Genomic DNA, 22,229 nt, shown 5'->3' on the forward strand with positions numbered 1-22,229 from the left:
TTTCTGGAACAGAATAGGCTATGCCTTTCGGATGAGAATAAAAAAAGACTTCAAAAACCAAAAAAGAAGTTAAGCTGCCTTCAGCTGATGTACTCAGACTAAAGGGAAACACTTTAAATCCCAAGGTGAAATGCACATGCTCAAAATTTTATCAGGACAGAGTACATGTTTTACTTTGATATTAAGAGTGATCAATGGATTGTCTTCCAGTAAATTAATGTTTTCTTCCGCTACAAAACGTTTTTTCAACAACTATAAAGAGGCTATGCAACGAAACTGAGCTGGGATGTCAAGTGCCTTTAATGGTACCTTTTTGACCCCACTTCAAATGCTGCTGTTACCTGACCAGTTCGATTGTTAGTTTGCCAGATTCTCAATCTCTGGGATGTGAGATCATGCACCAGGTTTAGTGAATGTTTAAGGGTGAAGGTCTTTAATTTCTGCACAAATTCCACAAACATAGCTCAGGTCCTGCTCAACATGTCAACATGTGGCGACAGCAAGTGCCTTTGGGGTCCTACAAAAATCGCCCGGCTAGCTCAGTCGGTAGAGCATGAGACTCTTAATCTCAGGGTCGTGAGTTCGAGCCCCATGTTGGGCGAGAGGCTGATTTGTTTGAGTGAAATGTTGAAATTTAGTTAATCTGTTTGCACAAAATACGTCTAAAAAAGAAGAGAAAGGAACATACATCGTCCCTGGGTGGGCTCGAACCACCATCCTTTCGGTTAACAGCCGAACGCACTAACCGATTGCGCCACAGAGACCAGATGCTGCTGTGCTTACATAGTTCTTCCTCAAAAGAAAAACCCAACAAGCACATTCCTCCTGTTTGCTGGCTTTTGATGAAATGAGCCAATGCATAAAGGATGCAACATCAATGTCACTCACACTTTTCTGCTAGCTTGTCTAAAATTCGCCCTTCCTTCAATTTCTCACTTGTCAAGACCTCCAGGTCTTCAAACAAAAGGTCAGTTTGTAGACCCTTTTCCTGTCAAAGTTTTGATCCTTTTGTCCACCAGTCATCGGAATGTGTATGATTTTCACCAGTTTACACAGTGTAGCTCCCTTGCCTTCAGTTGCAGGGTTACGTCGTCTTAGATAAGACGCTTTTGAAATTATTTGTGAAAATGCACCCAAAACCTATTCAAAACAGATTTGATGGAAGCACTGCAGGAGCTGCTCCAAGACGCATTTTGTCCAGAAAATGTGCTATCATGAATGCATCCATATCACCAACACACATTTACAAACCAAACCATAGGCAATAAAATACATGAGTAAACTGATTTGTGGACCTTTGTGGCACTTGGTACTGCTGAGATCAGGATCATTACAGAGTTCAGCAATTATTTTCCCAACTAGGTCATTGATACATTGGAATCCCCAATGTTTTCTGGAACAGAATAGGCTATGCCTTTCGGATGAGAATAAAAAAAGACTTCAAGAACCAAAAAAGAAGTTAAGCTGCCTTCAGCTGATGTACTCAGACTAAAGGGAAACACTTTAAATCCCAAGGTGAAATGCACATGCTCAAAATTTTATCAGGACAGAGTACATGTTTTACTTTGATATTAAGAGCGATCACTGGATTGTCTTCCAGTAAATTAATGTTTTCTTCCGCTACAAAACGTTTTTTCAACAACTATAAAGAGGCTATGCAACGAAACTGAGCTGGGATGTCAAGTGCCTTTAATGGTACCTTTTTGACCCCACTTCAAATGCTGCTGTTACCTGACCAGTTCGATTGTTAGTTTGCCAGATTCTCAATCTCTGGGATGTGAGATCATGCACCAGGTTTAGTGAATGTTTAAGGGTGAAGGTCTTTAATTTCTGCACAAATTCCACAAACATAGCTCAGGTCCTGCTCAACATGTCAACATGTGGCGACAGCAAGTGCCTTTGGGGTCCTACAAAAATCGCCCGGCTAGCTCAGTCGATAGAGCATGAGACTCTTAATCTCAGGGTCGTGGGTTCGAGCCCCACGTTGGGCGAGAGGCTGATTTGTTTGAGTGAAATGTTGAAATTTAGTTAATCTGTTTGCACAAAATACGTCTAAAAAAGAAGAGAAAGGAACATACATCGTCCCTGGGTGGGCTCGAACCACCATCCTTTCGGTTAACAGCCGAACGCGCTAACCGATTGCGCCACAGAGACTAGATGCTGCTGTGCTTACATAGTTCTTCCTCAAAAGAAAAACCCAACAAGCACATTCCTCCTGTTTGCTGGCTTTTGATGAAATGAGCCAATGCATAAAGGATGCAACATCAATGTCACTCACACTTTTCTGCTAGCTTGTCTAAAATTCGCCCTTCCTTCAATTTCTCACTTGTCAAGACCTGCAGGTCTTCAAACAAAAGGTCAGTTTGTAGACCCTTTTCCTGTCAAAGTTTTGATCCTTTTGTCCACCAGTCATCGGAATGTGTATGATTTTCACCAGTTTACACAGTGTAGCTCCCTTGCCTTCAGTTGCAGGGTTATGTCCTCTTAGATAAGACGCTTTTGAAATTATTTGTGAAAATGCACCCAAAACCTATTCAAAACAGATTTGATGGAAGCACTGCAGGAGCTGCTCCAAGACGCATTTTGTCCAGAAAATGTGCTATCATGAATGCATCCATATCACCAACACACATTTACAAACCAAACCATAGGCAATAAAATACATGAGTAAACTGATTTGTGGACCTTTGTGGCACTTGGTACTGCTGAGATCAGGATCATTACAGAGTTCAGCAATTATTTTCCCAACTAGGTCATTGATACATTGGAATCCCCAATGTTTTCTGGAACAGAATAGGCTATGCCTTTCGGATGAGAATAAAAAAAGACTTCAAGAACCAAAAAAGAAGTTAAGCTGCCTTCAGCTGATGTACTCAGACTAAAGGGAAACACTTTAAATCCCAAGGTGAAATGCACATGCTCAAAATTTTATCAGGACAGAGTACATGTTTTACTTTGATATTAAGAGCGATCACTGGATTGTCTTCCAGTAAATTAATGTTTTCTTCCGCTACAAAACGTTTTTTCAACAACTATAAAGAGGCTATGCAACGAAACTGAGCTGGGATGTCAAGTGCCTTTAATGGTACCTTTTTGACCCCACTTCAAATGCTGCTGTTACCTGACCAGTTCGATTGTTAGTTTGCCAGATTCTCAATCTCTGGGATGTGAGATCATGCACCAGGTTTAGTGAATGTTTAAGGGTGAAGGTCTTTAGTCTCTGCACAAATTCCACAAACATAGCTCAGGTCCTGCTCAACATGTCAACATGTGGCGACAGCAAGTGCTTTTGGGGTCCTACAAAAATCGCCCGGCTAGCTCAGTCGGTAGAGCATGAGACTCTTAATCTCAGGGTCGTGGGTTCGAGCCCCACGTTGGGCGAGAGGCTGATTTGTTTGAGTGAAATGTTGAAATTTAGTTAATCTGTTTGCACAAAATACGTCTAAAAAAGAAGAGAAAGGAACATACATCGTCCCTGGGTGGGCTCGAACCACCATCCTTTCGGTTAACAGCCGAACGCGCTAACCGATTGCGCCACAGAGACCAGATGCTGCTGTGCTTACATAGTTCTTCCTCAAAAGAAAAACCCAACAAGCACATTCCTCCTGTTTGCTGGCTTTTGATGAAATGAGCCAATGCATAAAGGATGCAACATCAATGTCACTCACACTTTTCTGCTAGCTTGTCTAAAATTCGCCCTTCCTTCAATTTCTCACTTGTCAAGACCTGCAGGTCTTCAAACAAAAGGTCAGTTTGTAGACCCTTTTCCTGTCAAAGTTTTGATCCTTTTGTCCACCAGTCATCGGAATGTGTATGATTTTCACCAGTTTACACAGTGTAGCTCCCTTGCCTTCAGTTGCAGGGTTATGTCCTCTTAGATAAGACGCTTTTGAAATTATTTGTGAAAATGCACCCAAAACCTATTCAAAACAGATTTGATGGAAGCACTGCAGGAGCTGCTCCAAGACGCATTTTGTCCAGAAAATGTGCTATCATGAATGCATCCATATCACCAACACACATTTACAAACCAAACCATAGGCAATAAAATACATGAGTAAACTGATTTGTGGACCTTTGTGGCACTTGGTACTGCTGAGATCAGGATCATTACAGAGTTCAGCAATTATTTTCCCAACTAGGTCATTGATACATTGGAATCCCCAATGTTTTCTGGAACAGAATAGGCTATGCCTTTCGGATGAGAATAAAAAAAGACTTCAAGAACCAAAAAAGAAGTTAAGCTGCCTTCAGCTGATGTACTCAGACTAAAGGGAAACACTTTAAATCCCAAGGTGAAATGCACATGCTCAAAATTTTATCAGGACAGAGTACATGTTTTACTTTGATATTAAGAGCGATCACTAGATTGTCTTCCAGTAAATTAATGTTTTCTTCCGCTACAAAACGTTTTTTCAACAACTATAAAGAGGCTATGCAACGAAACTGAGCTGAGATGTCAAGTGCCTTTAATGGTACATTTTTGACCCCACTTCAAATGCTGCTGTTACCTGACCAGTTCGATTGTTAGTTTGCCAGATTCTCAATCTCTGGGATGTGAGATCATGCACCAGGTTTAGTGAATGTTTAAGGGTGAAGGTCTTTAGTTTCTGCACAAATTCCACAAACATAGCTCAGGTCCTGCTCAACATGTCAACATGTGGCGACAGCAAGTGCCTTTGGGGTCCTACAAAAATCGCCCGGCTAGCTCAGTCGGTAGAGCATGAGACTCTTAATCTCAGGGTCGTGGGTTCGAGCCCCACGTTGGGCGAGAGGCTGATTTGTTTGAGTGAAATGTTGAAATTTAGTTAATCTGTTTGCACAAAATACGTCTAAAAAAGAAGAGAAAGGAACATACATCGTCCCTGGGTGGGCTCGAACCACCATCCTTTCGGTTAACAGCCGAACGCGCTAACCGATTGCGCCACAGAGACCAGATGCTGCTGTGCTTACATAGTTCTTCCTCAAAAGAAAAACCCAACAAGCACATTCCTCCTGTTTGCTGGCTTTTGATGAAATGAGCCAATGCATAAAGGATGCAACATCAATGTCACTCACACTTTTCTGCTAGCTTGTCTAAAATTCGCCCTTCCTTCAATTTCTCACTTGTCAAGACCTCCAGGTCTTCAAACAAAAGGTCAGTTTGTAGACCCTTTTCCTGTCAAAGTTTTGATCCTTTTGTCCACCAGTCATCGGAATGTGTATGATTTTCACCAGTTTACACAGTGTAGCTCCCTTGCCTTCAGTTGCAGGGTTATGTCCTCTTAGATAAGACGCTTTTGAAATTATTTATGAAAATGCACCCAAAACCTATTCAAAACAGATTTGATGGAAGCACTGCAGGAGCTGCTCCAAGACGCATTTTGTCCAGGAAATGTGCTATCATGAATGCATCCATATCACCAACACACATTTACAAACCAAACCATAGGCAATAAAATACATGAGTAAACTGATTTGTGGACCTTTGTGGCACTTGGTACTGCTGAGATCAGGATCATTACAGAGTTCAGCAATTATTTTCCCAACTAGGTCATTGATACATTGGAATCCCCAATGTTTTCTGGAACAGAATAGGCTATGCCTTTCGGATGAGAATAAAAAAAGACTTCAAGAACCAAAAAAGAAGTTAAGCTGCCTTCAGCTGATGTACTCAGACTAAAGGGAAACACTTTAAATCCCAAGGTGAAATGCACATGCTCAAAATTTTATCAGGACAGAGTACATGTTTTACTTTGATATTAAGAGTGATCAATGGATTGTCTTCCAGTAAATTAATGTTTTCTTCCGCTACAAAACGTTTTTTCAACAACTATAAAGAGGCTATGCAACGAAACTGAGCTGGGATGTCAAGTGCCTTTAATGGTACCTTTTTGACCCCACTTCAAATGCTGCTGTTACCTGACCAGTTCGATTGTTAGTTTGCCAGATTCTCAATCTCTGGGATGTGAGATCATGCACCAGGTTTAGTGAATGTTTAAGGGTGAAGGTCTTTAATTTCTGCACAAATTCCACAAACATAGCTCAGGTCCTGCTCAACATGTCAACATGTGGCGACAGCAAGTGCCTTTGGGTTCCTACAAAAATCGCCCGGCTAGCTCAGTCGGTAGAGCATGAGACTCTTAATCTCAGGGTCGTGGGTTCGAGCCCCACGTTGGGCGAGAGGCTGATTTGTTTGAGTGAAATGTTGAAATTTAGTTAATCTGTTTGCACAAAATACGTCTAAAAAAGAAGAGAAAGGAACATACATCGTCCCTGGGTGGGCTCGAACCACCATCCTTTCGGTTAACAGCCGAACGCGCTAACCGATTGCGCCACAGAGACCAGATGCTGCTGTGCTTACATAGTTCTTCCTCAAAAGAAAAACCCAACAAGCACATTCCTCCTGTTTGCTGGCTTTTGATGAAATGAGCCAATGCATAAAGGATGCAACATCAATGTCACTCACACTTTTCTGCTAGCTTGTCTAAAATTCGCCCTTCCTTCAATTTCTCACTTGTCAAGACCTGCAGGTCTTCAAACAAAAGGTCAGTTTGTAGACCCTTTTCCTGTCAAAGTTTTGATCCTTTTGTCCACCAGTCATCGGAATGTGTATGATTTTCACCAGTTTACACAGTGTAGCTCCCTTGCCTTCAGTTGCAGGGTTATGTCCTCTTAGATAAGACGCTTTTGAAATTATTTGTGAAAATGCACCCAAAACCTATTCAAAACAGATTTGATGGAAGCACTGCAGGAGCTGCTCCAAGACGCATTTTGTCCAGAAAATGTGCTATCATGAATGCATCCATATCACCAACACACATTTACAAACCAAACCATAGGCAATAAAATACATGAGTAAACTGATTTGTGGACCTTTGTGGCACTTGGTACTGCTGAGATCAGGATCATAACAGAGTTCAGCAATTATTTTCCCAACTAGGTCATTGATACATTGGAATCCCCAATGTTTTCTGGAACAGAATAGGCTATGCCTTTCGGATGAGAATAAAAAAAGACTTCAAGAACCAAAAAAGAAGTTAAGCTGCCTTCAGCTGATGTACTCAGACTAAAGGGAAACACTTTAAATCCCAAGGTGAAATGCACATGCTCAAAATTTTATCAGGACAGAGTACATGTTTTACTTTGATATTAGGAGTGATCAATGGATTGTCTTCCAGTAAATTAATGTTTTCTTCCGCTACAAAACGTTTTTTCAACAACTATAAAGAGGCTATGCAACGAAACTGAGCTGGGATGTCAAGTGCCTTTAATGGTACCTTTTTGACCCCACTTCAAATGCTGCTGTTACCTGACCAGTTCGATTGTTAGTTTGCCAGATTCTCAATCTCTGGGATGTGAGATCATGCACCAGGTTTAGTGAATGTTTAAGGGTGAAGGTCTTTAATTTCTGCACAAATTCCACAAACATAGCTCAGGTCCTGCTCAACATGTCAACATGTGGCGACAGCAAGTGCCTTTGGGGTCCTACAAAAATCGCCCGGCTAGCTCAGTCGGTAAAGCATGAGACTCTTAATCTCAGGGTCGTGAGTTCGAGCCCCATGTTGGGCGAGAGGCTGATTTGTTTGAGTGAAATGTTGAAATTTAGTTAATCTGTTTGCACAAAATACGTCTAAAAAAGAAGAGAAAGGAACATACATCGTCCCTGGGTGGGCTCGAACCACCATCCTTTCGGTTAACAGCCGAACGCGCAAACCGATTGCGCCACAGAGACCAGATGCTGCTGTGCTTACATAGTTCTTCCTATAAAGAAAAACCCAACAAGCACATTCCTCCTGTTTGCTGGCTTTTGATGAAATGAGCCAATGCATAAAGGATGCAACATCAATGTCACTCACAATTTTCTGCTAGCTTGTCTAAAATTCGCCCTTCCTTCAATTTCTCACTTGTCAAGCCCTGCAGGTCTTCAAACAAAAGGTCAGTTTGTAGACCCTTTTCCTGTCAAAGTTTTGATCCTTTTGTCCACCAGTCATCGGAATGTGTATGATTTTCACCAGTTTACACAGTGTAGCTCCCTTGCCTTCAGTTGCAGGGTTATGTCCTCTTAGATAAGACGCTTTTGAAATTATTTGTGAAAATGCACCCAAAACCTATTCAAAACAGATTTGATGGAAGCACTGCAGGAGCTGCTCCAAGACGCATTTTGTCCAGAAAATGTGCTATCATGAATGCATCCATATCACCAACACACATTTACAAACCAAACCATAGGCAATAAAATACATGAGTAAACTGATTTGTGGACCTTTGTGGCACTTGGTACTGCTGAGATCAGGATCATTACAGAGTTCAGCAATTATTTTCCCAACTAGGTCATTGATACATTGGAATCCCCAATGTTTTCTGGAACAGAATAGGCTATGCCTTTCGGATGAGAATAAAAAAAGACTTCAAGAACCAAAAAAGAAGTTAAGCTGCCTTCAGCTGATGTACTCAGACTAAAGGGAAACACTTTAAATCCCAAGGTGAAATGCACATGCTCAAAATTTTATCAGGACAGAGTACATGTTTTACTTTGATATTAAGAGCGATCACTAGATTGTCTTCCAGTAAATTAATGTTTTCTTCCGCTACAAAACGTTTTTTCAACAACTATAAAGAGGCTATGCAACGAAACTGAGCTGAGATGTCAAGTGCCTTTAATGGTACATTTTTGACCCCACTTCAAATGCTGCTGTTACCTGACCAGTTCCATTGTTAGTTTGCCAGATTCTCAATCTCTGGGATGTGAGATCATGCACCAGGTTTAGTGAATGTTTAAGGGTGAAGGTCTTTAGTTTCTGCACAAATTCCACAAACATAGCTCAGGTCCTGCTCAACATGTCAACATGTGGCGACAGCAAGTGCCTTTGGGGTCCTACAAAAATCGCCCGGCTAGCTCAGTCGGTAAAGCATGAGACTCTTAATCTCAGGGTCGTGGGTTCGAGCCCCACGTTGGGCGAGAGGCTGATTTGTTTGAGTGAAATGTTGAAATTTAGTTAATCTGTTTGCACAAAATACGTCTAAAAAAGAAGAGAAAGGAACATACATCGTCCCTGGGTGGGCTCGAACCACCATCCTTTCGGTTAACAGCCGAACGCGCTAACCGATTGCGCCACAGAGACCAGATGCTGCTGTGCTTACATAGTTCTTCCTCAAAAGAAAAACCCAACAAGCACATTCCTCCTGTTTGCTGGCTTTTGATGAAATGAGCCAATGCATAAAGGATGCAACATCAATGTCACTCACACTTTTCTGCTAGCTTGTCTAAAATTCGCCCTTCCTTCAATTTCTCACTTGTCAAGACCTCCAGGTCTTCAAACAAAAGGTCAGTTTGTAGACCCTTTTCCTGTCAAAGTTTTGATCCTTTTGTCCACCAGTCATCGGAATGTGTATGATTTTCACCAGTTTACACAGTGTAGCTCCCTTGCCTTCAGTTGCAGGGTTATGTCGTCTTAGATAAGACGCTTTTGAAATTATTTGTGAAAATGCACCCAAAACCTATTCAAAACACATTTGATGGAAGCACTGCAGGAGCTGCTCCAAGACGCATTTTGTCCAGAAAATGTGCTATCATGAATGCATCCATATCACCAACACACATTTACAAACCAAACCATAGGCAATAAAATACATGAGTAAACTGATTTGTGGACCTTTGTGGCACTTGGTACTGCTGAGATCAGGATCATAACAGAGTTCAGCAATTATTTTCCCAACTAGGTCATTGATACATTGGAATCCCCAATGTTTTCTGGAACAGAATAGGCTATGCCTTTCGGATGAGAATAAAAAAAGACTTCAAGAACCAAAAAAGAAGTTAAGCTGCCTTCAGCTGATGTACTCAGACTAAAGGGAAACACTTTAAATCCCAAGGTGAAATGCACATGCTCAAAATTTTATCAGGACAGAGTACATGTTTTACTTTGATATTAAGAGCGATCACTGGATTGTCTTCCAGTAAATTAATGTTTTCTTCCGCTACAAAACGTTTTTTCAACAACTATAAAGAGGCTATGCAACGAAACTGAGCTGGGATGTCAAGTGCCTTTAATGGTACCTTTTTGACCCCACTTCAAATGCTGCTGTTACCTGACCAGTTCGATTGTTAGTTTGCCAGATTCTCAATCTCTGGGATGTGAGATCATGCACCAGGTTTAGTGAATGTTTAAGGGTGAAGGTCTTTAATTTCTGCACAAATTCCACAAACATAGCTCAGGTCCTGCTCAACATGTCAACATGTGGCGACAGCAAGTGCCTTTGGGGTCCTACAAAAATCGCCCGGCTAGCTCAGTCGGTAGAGCATGAGACTCTTAATCTCAGGGTCGTGAGTTCGAGCCCCATGTTGGGTGAGAGGCTGATTTGTTTGAGTGAAATGTTGAAATTTAGTTAATCTGTTTGCACAAAATACGTCTAAAAAAGAAGAGAAAGGAACATACATCGTCCCTGGGTGGGCTCGAACCACCATCCTTTCGTTTAACAGCCGAACGCGCTAACCGATTGCGCCACAGAGACCAGATGCTGCTGTGCTTACATAGTTCTTCCTATAAAGAAAAACCCAACAAGCACATTCCTCCTGTTTGCTGGCTTTTGATGAAATGAGCCAATGCATAAAGGATGCAACATCAATGTCACTCACACTTTTCTGCTAGCTTGTCTAAAATTCGCCCTTCCTTCAGTTTCTCACTTGTCAAGACCTGCAGGTCTTCAAACAAAAGGTCAGTTTGTAGACCCTTTTCCTGTCAAAGTTTTGATCCTTTTGTCCACCAGTCATCGGAATGTGTATGATTTTCACCAGTTTACACAGTGTAGCTCCCTTGCCTTCAGTTGCAGGGTTATGTCCTCTTAGATAAGACGCTTTTGAAATTATTTGTGAAAATGCACCCAAAACCTATTCAAAACAGATTTGATGGAAGCACTGCAGGAGCTGCTCCAAGACGCATTTTGTCCAGAAAATGTGCTATCATGAATGCATCCATATCACCAACACACATTTACAAACCAAACCATAGGCAATAAAATACATGAGTAAACTGATTTGTGGACCTTTGTGGCACTTGGTACTGCTGAGATCAGGATCATTACAGAGTTCAGCAATTATTTTCCCAACTAGGTCATTGATACATTGGAATCCCCAATGTTTTCTGGAACAGAATAGGCTATGCCTTTCGGATGAGAATAAAAAAAGACTTCAAGAACCAAAAAAGAAGTTAAGCTGCCTTCAGCTGATGTACTCAGACTAAAGGGAAACACTTTAAATCCCAAGGTGAAATGCACATGCTCAAAATTTTATCAGGACAGAGTACATGTTTTACTTTGATATTAAGAGCGATCACTAGATTGTCTTCCAGTAAATTAATGTTTTCTTCCGCTACAAAACGTTTTTTCAACAACTATAAAGAGGCTATGCAACGAAACTGAGCTGAGATGTCAAGTGCCTTTAATGGTTCATTTTTGACCCCACTTCAAATGCTGCTGTTACCTGACCAGTTCGATTGTTAGTTTGCCAGATTCTCAATCTCTGGGATGTGAGATCATGCACCAGGTTTAGTGAATGTTTAAGGGTGAAGGTCTTTAGTTTCTGCACAAATTCCACAAACATAGCTCAGGTCCTGCTCAACATGTCAACATGTGGCGACAGCAAGTGCCTTTGGGGTCCTACAAAAATCGCCCGGCTAGCTCAGTCGGTAGAGCATGAGACTCTTAATCTCAGGGTCGTGGGTTCGAGCCCCACGTTGGGCGAGAGGCTGATTTGTTTGAGTGAAATGTTGAAATTTAGTTAATCTGTTTGCACAAAATACGTCTAAAAAAGAAGAGAAAGGAACATACATCGTCCCTGAGTGGGCTCGAACCACCATCCTTTCGGTTAACAGCCTAACGCGCTAACCGATTGCGCCACAGAGACCAGATGCTGCTGTGCTTACATAGTTCTTCCTCAAAAGAAAAACCCAACAAGCACATTCCTCCTGTTTGCTGGCTTTTGATGAAATGAGCCAATGCATAAAGGATGCAACATCAATGTCACTCACAATTTTCTGCTAGCTTGTCTAAAATTCGCCCTTCCTTCAATTTCTCACTTGTCAAGACCTGCAGGTCTTCAAACAAAAGGTCAGTTTGTAGACCCTTTTCCTGTCAAAGTTTTGATCCTTTTGTCCACCAGTCATCGGAATGTGTATGATTTTCACCAGTTTACACAGTGTAGCTCCCTTGCTTTCAGTTGCAGGGTTATGTCCTCTTAGATAAGACGCTTTTGAAATTATTTGTGAAAATGCACCCAAAACCTATTCAAAACAGATTTGATGGAAGCACTGCAGGAGCTGCTCCAAGACGCATTTTGTCCAGAAAATGTGCTATCATGAATGCATCCATATCACCAACACACATTTACAAACCAAACCATAGGCAATAAAATACATGAGTAAACTGATTTGTGGACCTTTGTGGCACTTGGTACTGCTGAGATCAGGATCATAACAGAGTTCAGCAATTATTTTCCCAACTAGGTCATTGATACATTGGAATCCCCAATGTTTTCTGGAACAGAATAGGCTATGCCTTTCGGATGAGAATAAAAAAAGACTTCAAGAACCAAAAAAGAAGTTAAGCTGCCTTCAGCTGATGTACTCAGACTAAAGGGAAACACTTTAAATCCCAAGGTGAAATGCACATGCTCAAAATTTTATCAGGACAGAGTACATGTTTTACTTTGATATTAAGAGCGATCACTAGATTGTCTTCCAGTAAATTAATGTTTTCTTCCGCTACAAAACGTTTTTTCAACAACTATAAAGAGGCTATGCAACGAAACTGAGCTGAGATGTCAAGTGCCTTTAATGGTACATTTTTGACCCCACTTCAAATGCTGCTGTTACCTGACCAGTTCCATTGTTAGTTTGCCAGATTCTCAATCTCTGGGATGTGAGATCATGCACCAGGTTTAGTGAATGTTTAAGGGTGAAGGTCTTTAGTTTCTGCACAAATTCCACAAACATAGCTCAGGTCCTGCTCAACATGTCAACATGTGGCGACAGCAAGTGCCTTTGGGGTCCTACAAAAATCGCCCGGCTAGCTCAGTCGGTAGAGCATGAGACTCTTAATCTCAGGGTCGTGGGTTCGAGCCCCACGTTGGGCGAGAGGCTGATTTGTTTGAGTGAAATGTTGAAATTTATTTAATCTGTTTGCACAAAATACGTCTAAAAAAGAAGAGAAAGGAACATACATCGTCCCTGGGTGGGCTCGAACCACCATCCTTTCGGTTAACAGCCGAACGCGCTAACCGATTGCGCCACAGAGACCAGATGCTGCTGTGCTTACATAGTTCTTCCTCAAAAGAAAAACCCAACAAGCACATTCCTCCTGTTTGCTGGCTTTTGATGAAATGAGCCAATGCATAAAGGATGCAACATCAATGTCACTCACACTTTTCTGCTAGCTTGTCTAAAATTCGCCCTTCCTTCAATTTCTCACTTGTCAAGACCTGCAGGTCTTCAAACAAAAGGTCAGTTTGTAGACCCTTTTCCTGTCAAAGTTTTGATCCTTTTGTCCACCAGTCATCGGAATGTGTATGATTTTCACCAGTTTACACAGTGTAGCTCCCTTGCCTTCAGTTGCAGGGTTATGTCCTCTTAGATAAGACGCTTTTGAAATTATTTATGAAAATGCACCCAAAACCTATTCAAAACAGATTTGATGGAAGCACTGCAGGAGCTGCTCCAAGACGCATTTTGTCCAGGAAATGTGCTATCATGAATGCATCCATATCACCAACACACATTTACAAACCAAACCATAGGCAATAAAATACATGAGTAAACTGATTTGTGGACCTTTGTGGCACTTGGTACTGCTGAGATCAGGATCATTACAGAGTTCAGCAATTATTTTCCCAACTAGGTCATTGATACATTGGAATCCCCAATGTTTTCTGGAACAGAATAGGCTATGCCTTTCGGATGAGAATAAAAAAAGACTTCAAGAACCAAAAAAGAAGTTAAGCTGCCTTCAGCTGATGTACTCAGACTAAAGGGAAACACTTTAAATCCCAAGGTGAAATGCACATGCTCAAAATTTTATCAGGACAGAGTACATGTTTTACTTTGATATTAAGAGCGATCACTGGATTGTCTTCCAGTAAATTAATGTTTTCTTCCGCTACAAAACGTTTTTTCAACAACTATAAAGAGGCTATGCAACGAAACTGAGCTGGGATGTCAAGTGCCTTTAATGGTACCTTTTTGACCCCACTTCAAATGCTGCTGTTACCTGACCAGTTCGATTGTTAGTTTGCCAGATTCTCAATCTCTGGGATGTGAGATCATGCACCAGGTTTAGTGAATGTTTAAGGGTGAAGGTCTTTAATTTCTGCACAAATTCCACAAACATAGCTCAGGTCCTGCTCAACATGTCAACATGTGGCGACAGCAAGTGCCTTTGGGGTCCTACAAAAATCGCCCGGCTAGCTCAGTCGGTAGAGCATGAGACTCTTAATCTCAGGGTCGTGAGTTCGAGCCCCATGTTGGGTGAGAGGCTGATTTGTTTGAGTGAAATGTTGAAATTTAGTTAATCTGTTTGCACAAAATACGTCTAAAAAAGAAGAGAAAGGAACATACATCGTCCCTGGGTGGGCTCGAACCACCATCCTTTCGGTTAACAGCCGAACGCGCTAACCGATTGCGCCACAGAGACCAGATGCTGCTGTGCTTACATAGTTCTTCCTCAAAAGAAAAACCCAACAAGCACATTCCTCCTGTTTGCTGGCTTTTGATGAAATGAGCCAATGCATAAAGGATGCAACATCAATGTCACTCACACTTTTCTGCTAGCTTGTCTAAAATTCGCCCTTCCTTCAGTTTCTCACTTGTCAAGACCTGCAGGTCTTCAAACAAAAGGTCAGTTTGTAGACCCTTTTCCTGTCAAAGTTTTGATCCTTTTGTCCACCAGTCATCGGAATGTGTATGATTTTCACCAGTTTACACAGTGTAGCTCCCTTGCCTTCAGTTGCAGGGTTATGTCCTCTTAGATAAGACGCTTTTGAAATTATTTGTGAAAATGCACCCAAAACCTATTCAAAACAGATTTGATGGAAGCACTGCAGGAGCTGCTCCAAGACGCATTTTGTCCAGAAAATGTGCTATCATGAATGCATCCATATCACCAACACACATTTACAAACCAAACCATAGGCAATAAAATACATGAGTAAACTGATTTGTGGACCTTTGTGGCACTTGGTACTGCTGAGATCAGGATCATTACAGAGTTCAGCAATTATTTTCCCAACTAGGTCATTGATACATTGGAATCCCCAATGTTTTCTGGAACAGAATAGGCTATGCCTTTCGGATGAGAATAAAAAAAGACTTCAAGAACCAAAAAAGAAGTTAAGCTGCCTTCAGCTGATGTACTCAGACTAAAGGGAAACACTTTAAATCCCAAGGTGAAATGCACATGCTCAAAATTTTATCAGGACAGAGTACATGTTTTACTTTGATATTAAGAGCGATCACTAGATTGTCTTCCAGTAAATTAATGTTTTCTTCCGCTACAAAACGTTTTTTCAACAACTATAAAGAGGCTATGCAACGAAACTGAGCTGAGATGTCAAGTGCCTTTAATGGTTCATTTTTGACCCCACTTCAAATGCTGCTGTTACCTGACCAGTTCGATTGTTAGTTTGCCAGATTCTCAATCTCTGGGATGTGAGATCATGCACCAGGTTTAGTGAATGTTTAAGGGTGAAGGTCTTTAGTTTCTGCACAAATTCCACAAACATAGCTCAGGTCCTGCTCAACATGTCAACATGTGGCGACAGCAAGTGCCTTTGGGGTCCTACAAAAATCGCCCGGCTAGCTCAGTCGGTAGAGCATGAGACTCTTAATCTCAGGGTCGTGGGTTCGAGCCCCACGTTGGGCGAGAGGCTGATTTGTTTGAGTGAAATGTTGAAATTTAGTTAATCTGTTTGCACAAAATACGTCTAAAAAAGAAGAGAAAGGAACATACATCGTCCCTGAGTGGGCTCGAACCACCATCCTTTCGGTTAACAGCCTAACGCGCTAACCGATTGCGCCACAGAGACCAGATGCTGCTGTGCTTACATAGTTCTTCCTCAAAAGAAAAACCCAACAAGCACATTCCTCCTGTTTGCTGGCTTTTGATGAAATGAGCCAATGCATAAAGGATGCAACATCAATGTCACTCACAATTTTCTGCTAGGTTGTCTAAAATTCGCCCTTCCTTCAATTTCTCACTTGTCAAGACCTGCAGGTCTTCAAACAAAAGGTCAGTTTGTAGACCCTTTTCCTGTCAAAGTTTTGATCCTTTTGTCCACCAGTCATCGGAATGTGTATGATTTTCACCAGTTTACACAGTGTAGCTCCCTTGCTTTCAGTTGCAGGGTTATGTCCTCTTAGATAAGACGCTTTTGAAATTATTTGTGAAAATGCACCCAAAACCTATTCAAAACAGATTTGATGGAAGCACTGCAGGAGCTGCTCCAAGACGCATTTTGTCCAGAAAATGTGCTATCATGAATGCATCCATATCACCAACACACATTTACAAACCAAACCATAGGCAATAAAATACATGAGTAAACTGATTTGTGGACCTTTGTGGCACTTGGTACTGCTGAGATCAGGATCATAACAGAGTTCAGCAATTATTTTCCCAACTAGGTCATTGATACATTGGAATCCCCAATGTTTTCTGGAACAGAATAGGCTATGCCTTTCGGATGAGAATAAAAAAAGACTTCAAGAACCAAAAAAGAAGTTAAGCTGCCTTCAGCTGATGTACTCAGACTAAAGGGAAACACTTTAAATCCCAAGGTGAAATGCACATGCTCAAAATTTTATCAGGACAGAGTACATGTTTTACTTTGATATTAAGAGCGATCACTAGATTGTCTTCCAGTAAATTAATGTTTTCTTCCGCTACAAAACGTTTTTTCAACAACTATAAAGAGGCTATGCAACGAAACTGAGCTGAGATGTCAAGTGCCTTTAATGGTACATTTTTGACCCCACTTCAAATGCTGCTGTTACCTGACCAGTTCCATTGTTAGTTTGCCAGATTCTCAATCTCTGGGATGTGAGATCATGCACCAGGTTTAGTGAATGTTTAAGGGTGAAGGTCTTTAGTTTCTGCACAAATTCCACAAACATAGCTCAGGTCCTGCTCAACATGTCAACATGTGGCGACAGCAAGTGCCTTTGGGGTCCTACAAAAATCGCCCGGCTAGCTCAGTCGGTAGAGCATGAGACTCTTAATCTCAGGGTCGTGGGTTCGAGCCCCACGTTGGGCGAGAGGCTGATTTGTTTGAGTGAAATGTTGAAATTTATTTAATCTGTTTGCACAAAATACGTCTAAAAAAGAAGAGAAAGGAACATACATCGTCCCTGGGTGGGCTCGAACCACCATCCTTTCGGTTAACAGCCGAACGCGCTAACCGATTGCGCCACAGAGACCAGATGCTGCTGTGCTTACATAGTTCTTCCTCAAAAGAAAAACCCAACAAGCACATTCCTCCTGTTTGCTGGCTTTTGATGAAATGAGCCAATGCATAAAGGATGCAACATCAATGTCACTCACACTTTTCTGCTAGCTTGTCTAAAATTCGCCCTTCCTTCAATTTCTCACTTGTCAAGACCTCCAGGTCTACAAACAAAAGGTCAGTTTGTAGACCCTTTTCCTGTCAAAGTTTTGATCCTTTTGTCCACCAGTCATCGGAATGTGTATGATTTTCACCAGTTTACACAGTGTAGCTCCCTTGCCTTCAGTTGCAGGGTTATGTCCTCTTAGATAAGACGCTTTTGAAATTATTTATGAAAATGCACCCAAAACCTATTCAAAACAGATTTGATGGAAGCACTGCAGGAGCTGCTCCAAGACGCATTTTGTCCAGGAAATGTGCTATCATGAATGCATCCATATCACCAACACACATTTACAAACCAAACCATAGGCAATAAAATACATGAGTAAACTGATTTGTGGACCTTTGTGGCACTTGGTACTGCTGAGATCAGGATCATTACAGAGTTCAGCAATTATTTTCCCAACTAGGTCATTGATACATTGGAATCCCCAATGTTTTCTGGAACAGAATAGGCTATGCCTTTCGGATGAGAATAAAAAAAGACTTCAAGAACCAAAAAAGAAGTTAAGCTGCCTTCAGCTGATGTACTCAGACTAAAGGGAAACACTTTAAATCCCAAGGTGAAATGCACATGCTCAAAATTTTATCAGGACAGAGTACATGTTTTACTTTGATATTAAGAGCGATCACTGGATTGTCTTCCAGTAAATTAATGTTTTCTTCCGCTACAAAACGTTTTTTCAACAACTATAAAGAGGCTATGCAACGAAACTGAGCTGGGATGTCAAGTGCCTTTAATGGTACCTTTTTGACCCCACTTCAAATGCTGCTGTTACCTGACCAGTTCGATTGTTAGTTTGCCAGATTCTCAATCTCTGGGATGTGAGATCATGCACCAGGTTTAGTGAATGTTTAAGGGTGAAGGTCTTTAATTTCTGCACAAATTCCACAAACATAGCTCAGGTCCTGCTCAACATGTCAACATGTGGCGACAGCAAGTGCCTTTGGGGTCCTACAAAAATCGCCCGGCTAGCTCAGTCAGTAGAGCATGAGACTCTTAATCTCAGGGTCGTGGGTTCGAGCCCCATGTTGGGCGAGAGGCTGATTTGTTTGAGTGAAATGTTGAAATTTAGTTAATCTGTTTGCACAAAATACGTCTAAAAAAGAAGAGAAAGGAACATACATCGTCCCTGGGTGGGCTCGAACCACCATCCTTTCGGTTAACAGCCGAACGCGCTAACCGATTGCGCCACAGAGACCAGATGCTGCTGTGCTTACATAGTTCTTCCTCAAAAGAAAAACCCAACAAGCACATTCCTCCTGTTTGCTGGCTTTTGATGAAATGAGCCAATGCATAAAGGATGCAACATCAATGTCACTCACACTTTTCTGCTAGCTTGTCTAAAATTCGCCCTTCCTTCAATTTCTCACTTGTCAAGACCTGCAGGTCTTCAAACAAAAGGTCAGTTTGTAGACCCTTTTCCTGTCAAAGTTTTGATCCTTTTGTCCACCAGTCATCGGAATGTGTATGATTTTCACCAGTTTACACAGTGTAGCTCCCTTGCCTTCAGTTGCAGGGTTATGTCCTCTTAGATAAGACGCTTTTGAAATTATTTGTGAAAATGCACCCAAAACCTATTCAAAACAGATTTGATGGAAGCACTGCAGGAGCTGCTCCAAGACGCATTTTGTCCAGAAAATGTGCTATCATGAATGCATCCATATCACCAACACACATTTACAAACCAAACCATAGGCAATAAAATACATGAGTAAACTGATTTGTGGACCTTTGTGGCACTTGGTACTGCTGAGATCAGGATCATTACAGAGTTCAGCATTTATTTTCCCAACTAGGTCATTGATACATTGGAATCCCCAATGTTTTCTGGAACAGAATAGGCTATGCCTTTCGGATGAGAATAAAAAAAGACTTCAAGAACCAAAAAAGAAGTTAAGCTGCCTTCAGCTGATGTACTCAGACTAAAGGGAAACACTTTAAATCCCAAGGTGAAATGCACATGCTCAAAATTTTATCAGGACAGAGTACATGTTTTACTTTGATATTAAGAGCGATCACTAGATTGTCTTCCAGTAAATTAATGTTTTCTTCCGCTACAAAACGTTTTTTCAACAACTATAAAGAGGCTATGCAACGAAACTGAGCTGAGATGTCAAGTGCCTTTAATGGTACATTTTTGACCCCACTTCAAATGCTGCTGTTACCTGACCAGTTCGATTGTTAGTTTGCCAGATTCTCAATCTCTGGGATGTGAGATCATGCACCAGGTTTAGTGAATGTTTAAGGGTGAAGGTCTTTAGTTTCTGCACAAATTCCACAAACATAGCTCAGGTCCTGCTCAACATGTCAACATGTGGCGACAGCAAGTGCCTTTGGGGTCCTACAAAAATCGCCCGGCTAGCTCAGTCGGTAGAGCATGAGACTCTTAATCTCAGGGTCGTGGGTTCGAGCCCCACGTTGGGCGAGAGGCTGATTTGTTTGAGTGAAATGTTGAAATTTAGTTAATCTGTTTGCACAAAATACGTCTAAAAAAGAAGAGAAAGGAACATACTTCGTCCCTGAGTGGGCTCGAACCACCATCCTTTCGGTTAACAGCCGAACGCGCTAACCGATTGCGCCACAGAGACCAGATGCTGCTGTGCTTACATAGTTCTTCCTCAAAAGAAAAACCCAACAAGCACATTCCTCCTGTTTGCTGGCTTTTGATGAAATGAGCCAATGCATAAAGGATGCAACATCAATGTCACTCACACTTTTCTGCTAGCTTGTCTAAAATTCGCCCTTCCTTCAATTTCTCACTTGTCAAGACCTGCAGGTCTTCAAACAAAAGGTCAGTTTGTAGACCCTTTTCCTGTCAAAGTTTTGATCCTTTTGTCCACCAGTCATCGGAATGTGTATGATTTTCACCAGTTTACACAGTGTAGCTCCCTTGCCTTCAGTTGCAGGGTTATGTCCTCTTAGATAAGACGCTTTTGAAATTATTTGTGAAAATGCACCCAAAACCTATTCAAAACAGATTTGATGGAAGCACTGCAGGAGCTGCTCCAAGACGCATTTTGTCCAGAAAATGTGCTATCATGAATGCATCCATATCACCAACACACATTTACAAACCAAACCATAGGCAATAAAATACATGAGTAAACTGATTTGTGGACCTTTGTGGCACTTGGTACTGCTGAGATCAGGATCATTACAGAGTTCAGCATTTATTTTCCCAACTAGGTCATTGATACATTGGAATCCCCAATGTTTTCTGGAACAGAATAGGCTATGCCTTTCGGATGAGAATAAAAAAAGACTTCAAGAACCAAAAAAGAAGTTAAGCTGCCTTCAGCTGATGTACTCAGACTAAAGGGAAACACTTTAAATCCCAAGGTGAAATGCACATGCTCAAAATTTTATCAGGACAGAGTACATGTTTTACTTTGATATTAAGAGCGATCACTAGATTGTCTTCCAGTAAATTAATGTTTTCTTCCGCTACAAAACGTTTTTTCAACAACTATAAAGAGGCTATGCAACGAAACTGAGCTGAGATGTCAAGTGCCTTTAATGGTACATTTTTGACCCCACTTCAAATGCTGCTGTTACCTGACCAGTTCGATTGTTAGTTTGCCAGATTCTCAATCTCTGGGATGTGAGATCATGCACCAGGTTTAGTGAATGTTTAAGGGTGAAGGTCTTTAGTTTCTGCACAAATTCCACAAACATAGCTCAGGTCCTGCTCAACATGTCAACATGTGGCGACAGCAAGTGCCTTTGGGGTCCTACAAAAATCGCCCGGCTAGCTCAGTCGGTAGAGCATGAGACTCTTAATCTCAGGGTCGTGGGTTCGAGCCCCACGTTGGGCGAGAGGCTGATTTGTTTGAGTGAAATGTTGAAATTTAGTTAATCTGTTTGCACAAAATACGTCTAAAAAAGAAGAGAAAGGAACATACTTCGTCCCTGAGTGGGCTCGAACCACCATCCTTTCGGTTAACAGCCGAACGCGCTAACCGATTGCGCCACAGAGACCAGATGCTGCTGTGCTTACATAGTTCTTCCTCAAAAGAAAAACCCAACAAGCACATTCCTCCTGTTTGCTGGCTTTTGATGAAATGAGCCAATGCATAAAGGATGCAACATCAATGTCACTCACACTTTTCTGCTAGCTTGTCTAAAATTCGCCCTTCCTTCAATTTCTCACTTGTCAAGACCTGCAGGTCTTCAAACAAAAGGTCAGTTTGTAGACCCTTTTCCTGTCAAAGTTTTGATCCTTTTGTCCACCAGTCATCGGAATGTGTATGATTTTCACCAGTTTACACAGTGTAGCTCCCTTGCCTTCAGTTGCAGGGTTATGTCCTCTTAGATAAGACGCTTTTGAAATTATTTGTGAAAATGCACCCAAAACCTATTCAAAACAGATTTGATGGAAGCACTGCAGGAGCTGCTCCAAGACGCATTTTGTCCAGAAAATGTGCTATCATGAATGCATCCATATCACCAACACACATTTACAAACCAAACCATAGGCAATAAAATACATGAGTAAACTGATTTGTGGACCTTTGTGGCACTTGGTACTGCTGAGATCAGGATCATTACAGAGTTCAGCATTTATTTTCCCAACTAGGTCATTGATACATTGGA

General features: G+C 41.5%; 20 non-coding genes across 20 annotated transcripts; 11 read left to right on the forward strand and 9 right to left on the reverse strand.

Moving 5' to 3' along the window:
• The first annotated feature begins 1,918 nt into the window (after positions 1–1,918).
• trnak-cuu (transfer RNA lysine (anticodon CUU)) lies at positions 1,919–1,991 on the forward strand. The gene has a single exon. It is a non-coding gene; the product is annotated as a tRNA-Lys (tRNA).
• Positions 1,992–2,080: 89 nt separating this feature from the next.
• trnan-guu (transfer RNA asparagine (anticodon GUU)) lies at positions 2,081–2,154 on the reverse strand. The gene has a single exon. It is a non-coding gene; the product is annotated as a tRNA-Asn (tRNA).
• A 1,154-nt stretch (positions 2,155–3,308) lies between these two features.
• trnak-cuu (transfer RNA lysine (anticodon CUU)) lies at positions 3,309–3,381 on the forward strand. The gene has a single exon. It is a non-coding gene; the product is annotated as a tRNA-Lys (tRNA).
• An 89-nt stretch (positions 3,382–3,470) lies between these two features.
• On the reverse strand, positions 3,471–3,544 carry trnan-guu (transfer RNA asparagine (anticodon GUU)). Its single transcript has one exon. It is a non-coding gene; the product is annotated as a tRNA-Asn (tRNA).
• Positions 3,545–4,698: 1,154 nt separating this feature from the next.
• On the forward strand, positions 4,699–4,771 carry trnak-cuu (transfer RNA lysine (anticodon CUU)). Its single transcript has one exon. It is a non-coding gene; the product is annotated as a tRNA-Lys (tRNA).
• Positions 4,772–4,860: 89 nt separating this feature from the next.
• Positions 4,861–4,934, reverse strand: trnan-guu (transfer RNA asparagine (anticodon GUU)). Its single transcript has one exon. It is a non-coding gene; the product is annotated as a tRNA-Asn (tRNA).
• A 1,154-nt stretch (positions 4,935–6,088) lies between these two features.
• Positions 6,089–6,161, forward strand: trnak-cuu (transfer RNA lysine (anticodon CUU)). Its single transcript has one exon. It is a non-coding gene; the product is annotated as a tRNA-Lys (tRNA).
• Positions 6,162–6,250: 89 nt separating this feature from the next.
• Positions 6,251–6,324, reverse strand: trnan-guu (transfer RNA asparagine (anticodon GUU)). Its single transcript has one exon. It is a non-coding gene; the product is annotated as a tRNA-Asn (tRNA).
• A 2,544-nt stretch (positions 6,325–8,868) lies between these two features.
• trnak-cuu (transfer RNA lysine (anticodon CUU)) lies at positions 8,869–8,941 on the forward strand. Its single transcript has one exon. It is a non-coding gene; the product is annotated as a tRNA-Lys (tRNA).
• Positions 8,942–9,030: 89 nt separating this feature from the next.
• Positions 9,031–9,104, reverse strand: trnan-guu (transfer RNA asparagine (anticodon GUU)). The gene has a single exon. It is a non-coding gene; the product is annotated as a tRNA-Asn (tRNA).
• A 2,544-nt stretch (positions 9,105–11,648) lies between these two features.
• Positions 11,649–11,721, forward strand: trnak-cuu (transfer RNA lysine (anticodon CUU)). The gene has a single exon. It is a non-coding gene; the product is annotated as a tRNA-Lys (tRNA).
• A 1,317-nt stretch (positions 11,722–13,038) lies between these two features.
• On the forward strand, positions 13,039–13,111 carry trnak-cuu (transfer RNA lysine (anticodon CUU)). The gene has a single exon. It is a non-coding gene; the product is annotated as a tRNA-Lys (tRNA).
• Positions 13,112–13,200: 89 nt separating this feature from the next.
• On the reverse strand, positions 13,201–13,274 carry trnan-guu (transfer RNA asparagine (anticodon GUU)). The gene has a single exon. It is a non-coding gene; the product is annotated as a tRNA-Asn (tRNA).
• A 1,316-nt stretch (positions 13,275–14,590) lies between these two features.
• On the reverse strand, positions 14,591–14,664 carry trnan-guu (transfer RNA asparagine (anticodon GUU)). The gene has a single exon. It is a non-coding gene; the product is annotated as a tRNA-Asn (tRNA).
• Positions 14,665–15,818: 1,154 nt separating this feature from the next.
• trnak-cuu (transfer RNA lysine (anticodon CUU)) lies at positions 15,819–15,891 on the forward strand. The gene has a single exon. It is a non-coding gene; the product is annotated as a tRNA-Lys (tRNA).
• Positions 15,892–17,208: 1,317 nt separating this feature from the next.
• On the forward strand, positions 17,209–17,281 carry trnak-cuu (transfer RNA lysine (anticodon CUU)). Its single transcript has one exon. It is a non-coding gene; the product is annotated as a tRNA-Lys (tRNA).
• Positions 17,282–17,370: 89 nt separating this feature from the next.
• trnan-guu (transfer RNA asparagine (anticodon GUU)) lies at positions 17,371–17,444 on the reverse strand. Its single transcript has one exon. It is a non-coding gene; the product is annotated as a tRNA-Asn (tRNA).
• A 1,316-nt stretch (positions 17,445–18,760) lies between these two features.
• trnan-guu (transfer RNA asparagine (anticodon GUU)) lies at positions 18,761–18,834 on the reverse strand. The gene has a single exon. It is a non-coding gene; the product is annotated as a tRNA-Asn (tRNA).
• A 1,154-nt stretch (positions 18,835–19,988) lies between these two features.
• On the forward strand, positions 19,989–20,061 carry trnak-cuu (transfer RNA lysine (anticodon CUU)). Its single transcript has one exon. It is a non-coding gene; the product is annotated as a tRNA-Lys (tRNA).
• A 1,317-nt stretch (positions 20,062–21,378) lies between these two features.
• trnak-cuu (transfer RNA lysine (anticodon CUU)) lies at positions 21,379–21,451 on the forward strand. Its single transcript has one exon. It is a non-coding gene; the product is annotated as a tRNA-Lys (tRNA).
• Positions 21,452–22,229: the final 778 nt, after the last annotated feature.

This window comes from Brachyhypopomus gauderio, chromosome 1, assembly GCF_052324685.1.
Source record: "Brachyhypopomus gauderio isolate BG-103 chromosome 1, BGAUD_0.2, whole genome shotgun sequence".
Taxonomy (NCBI): Eukaryota; Metazoa; Chordata; class Actinopteri; order Gymnotiformes; family Hypopomidae; genus Brachyhypopomus; species Brachyhypopomus gauderio.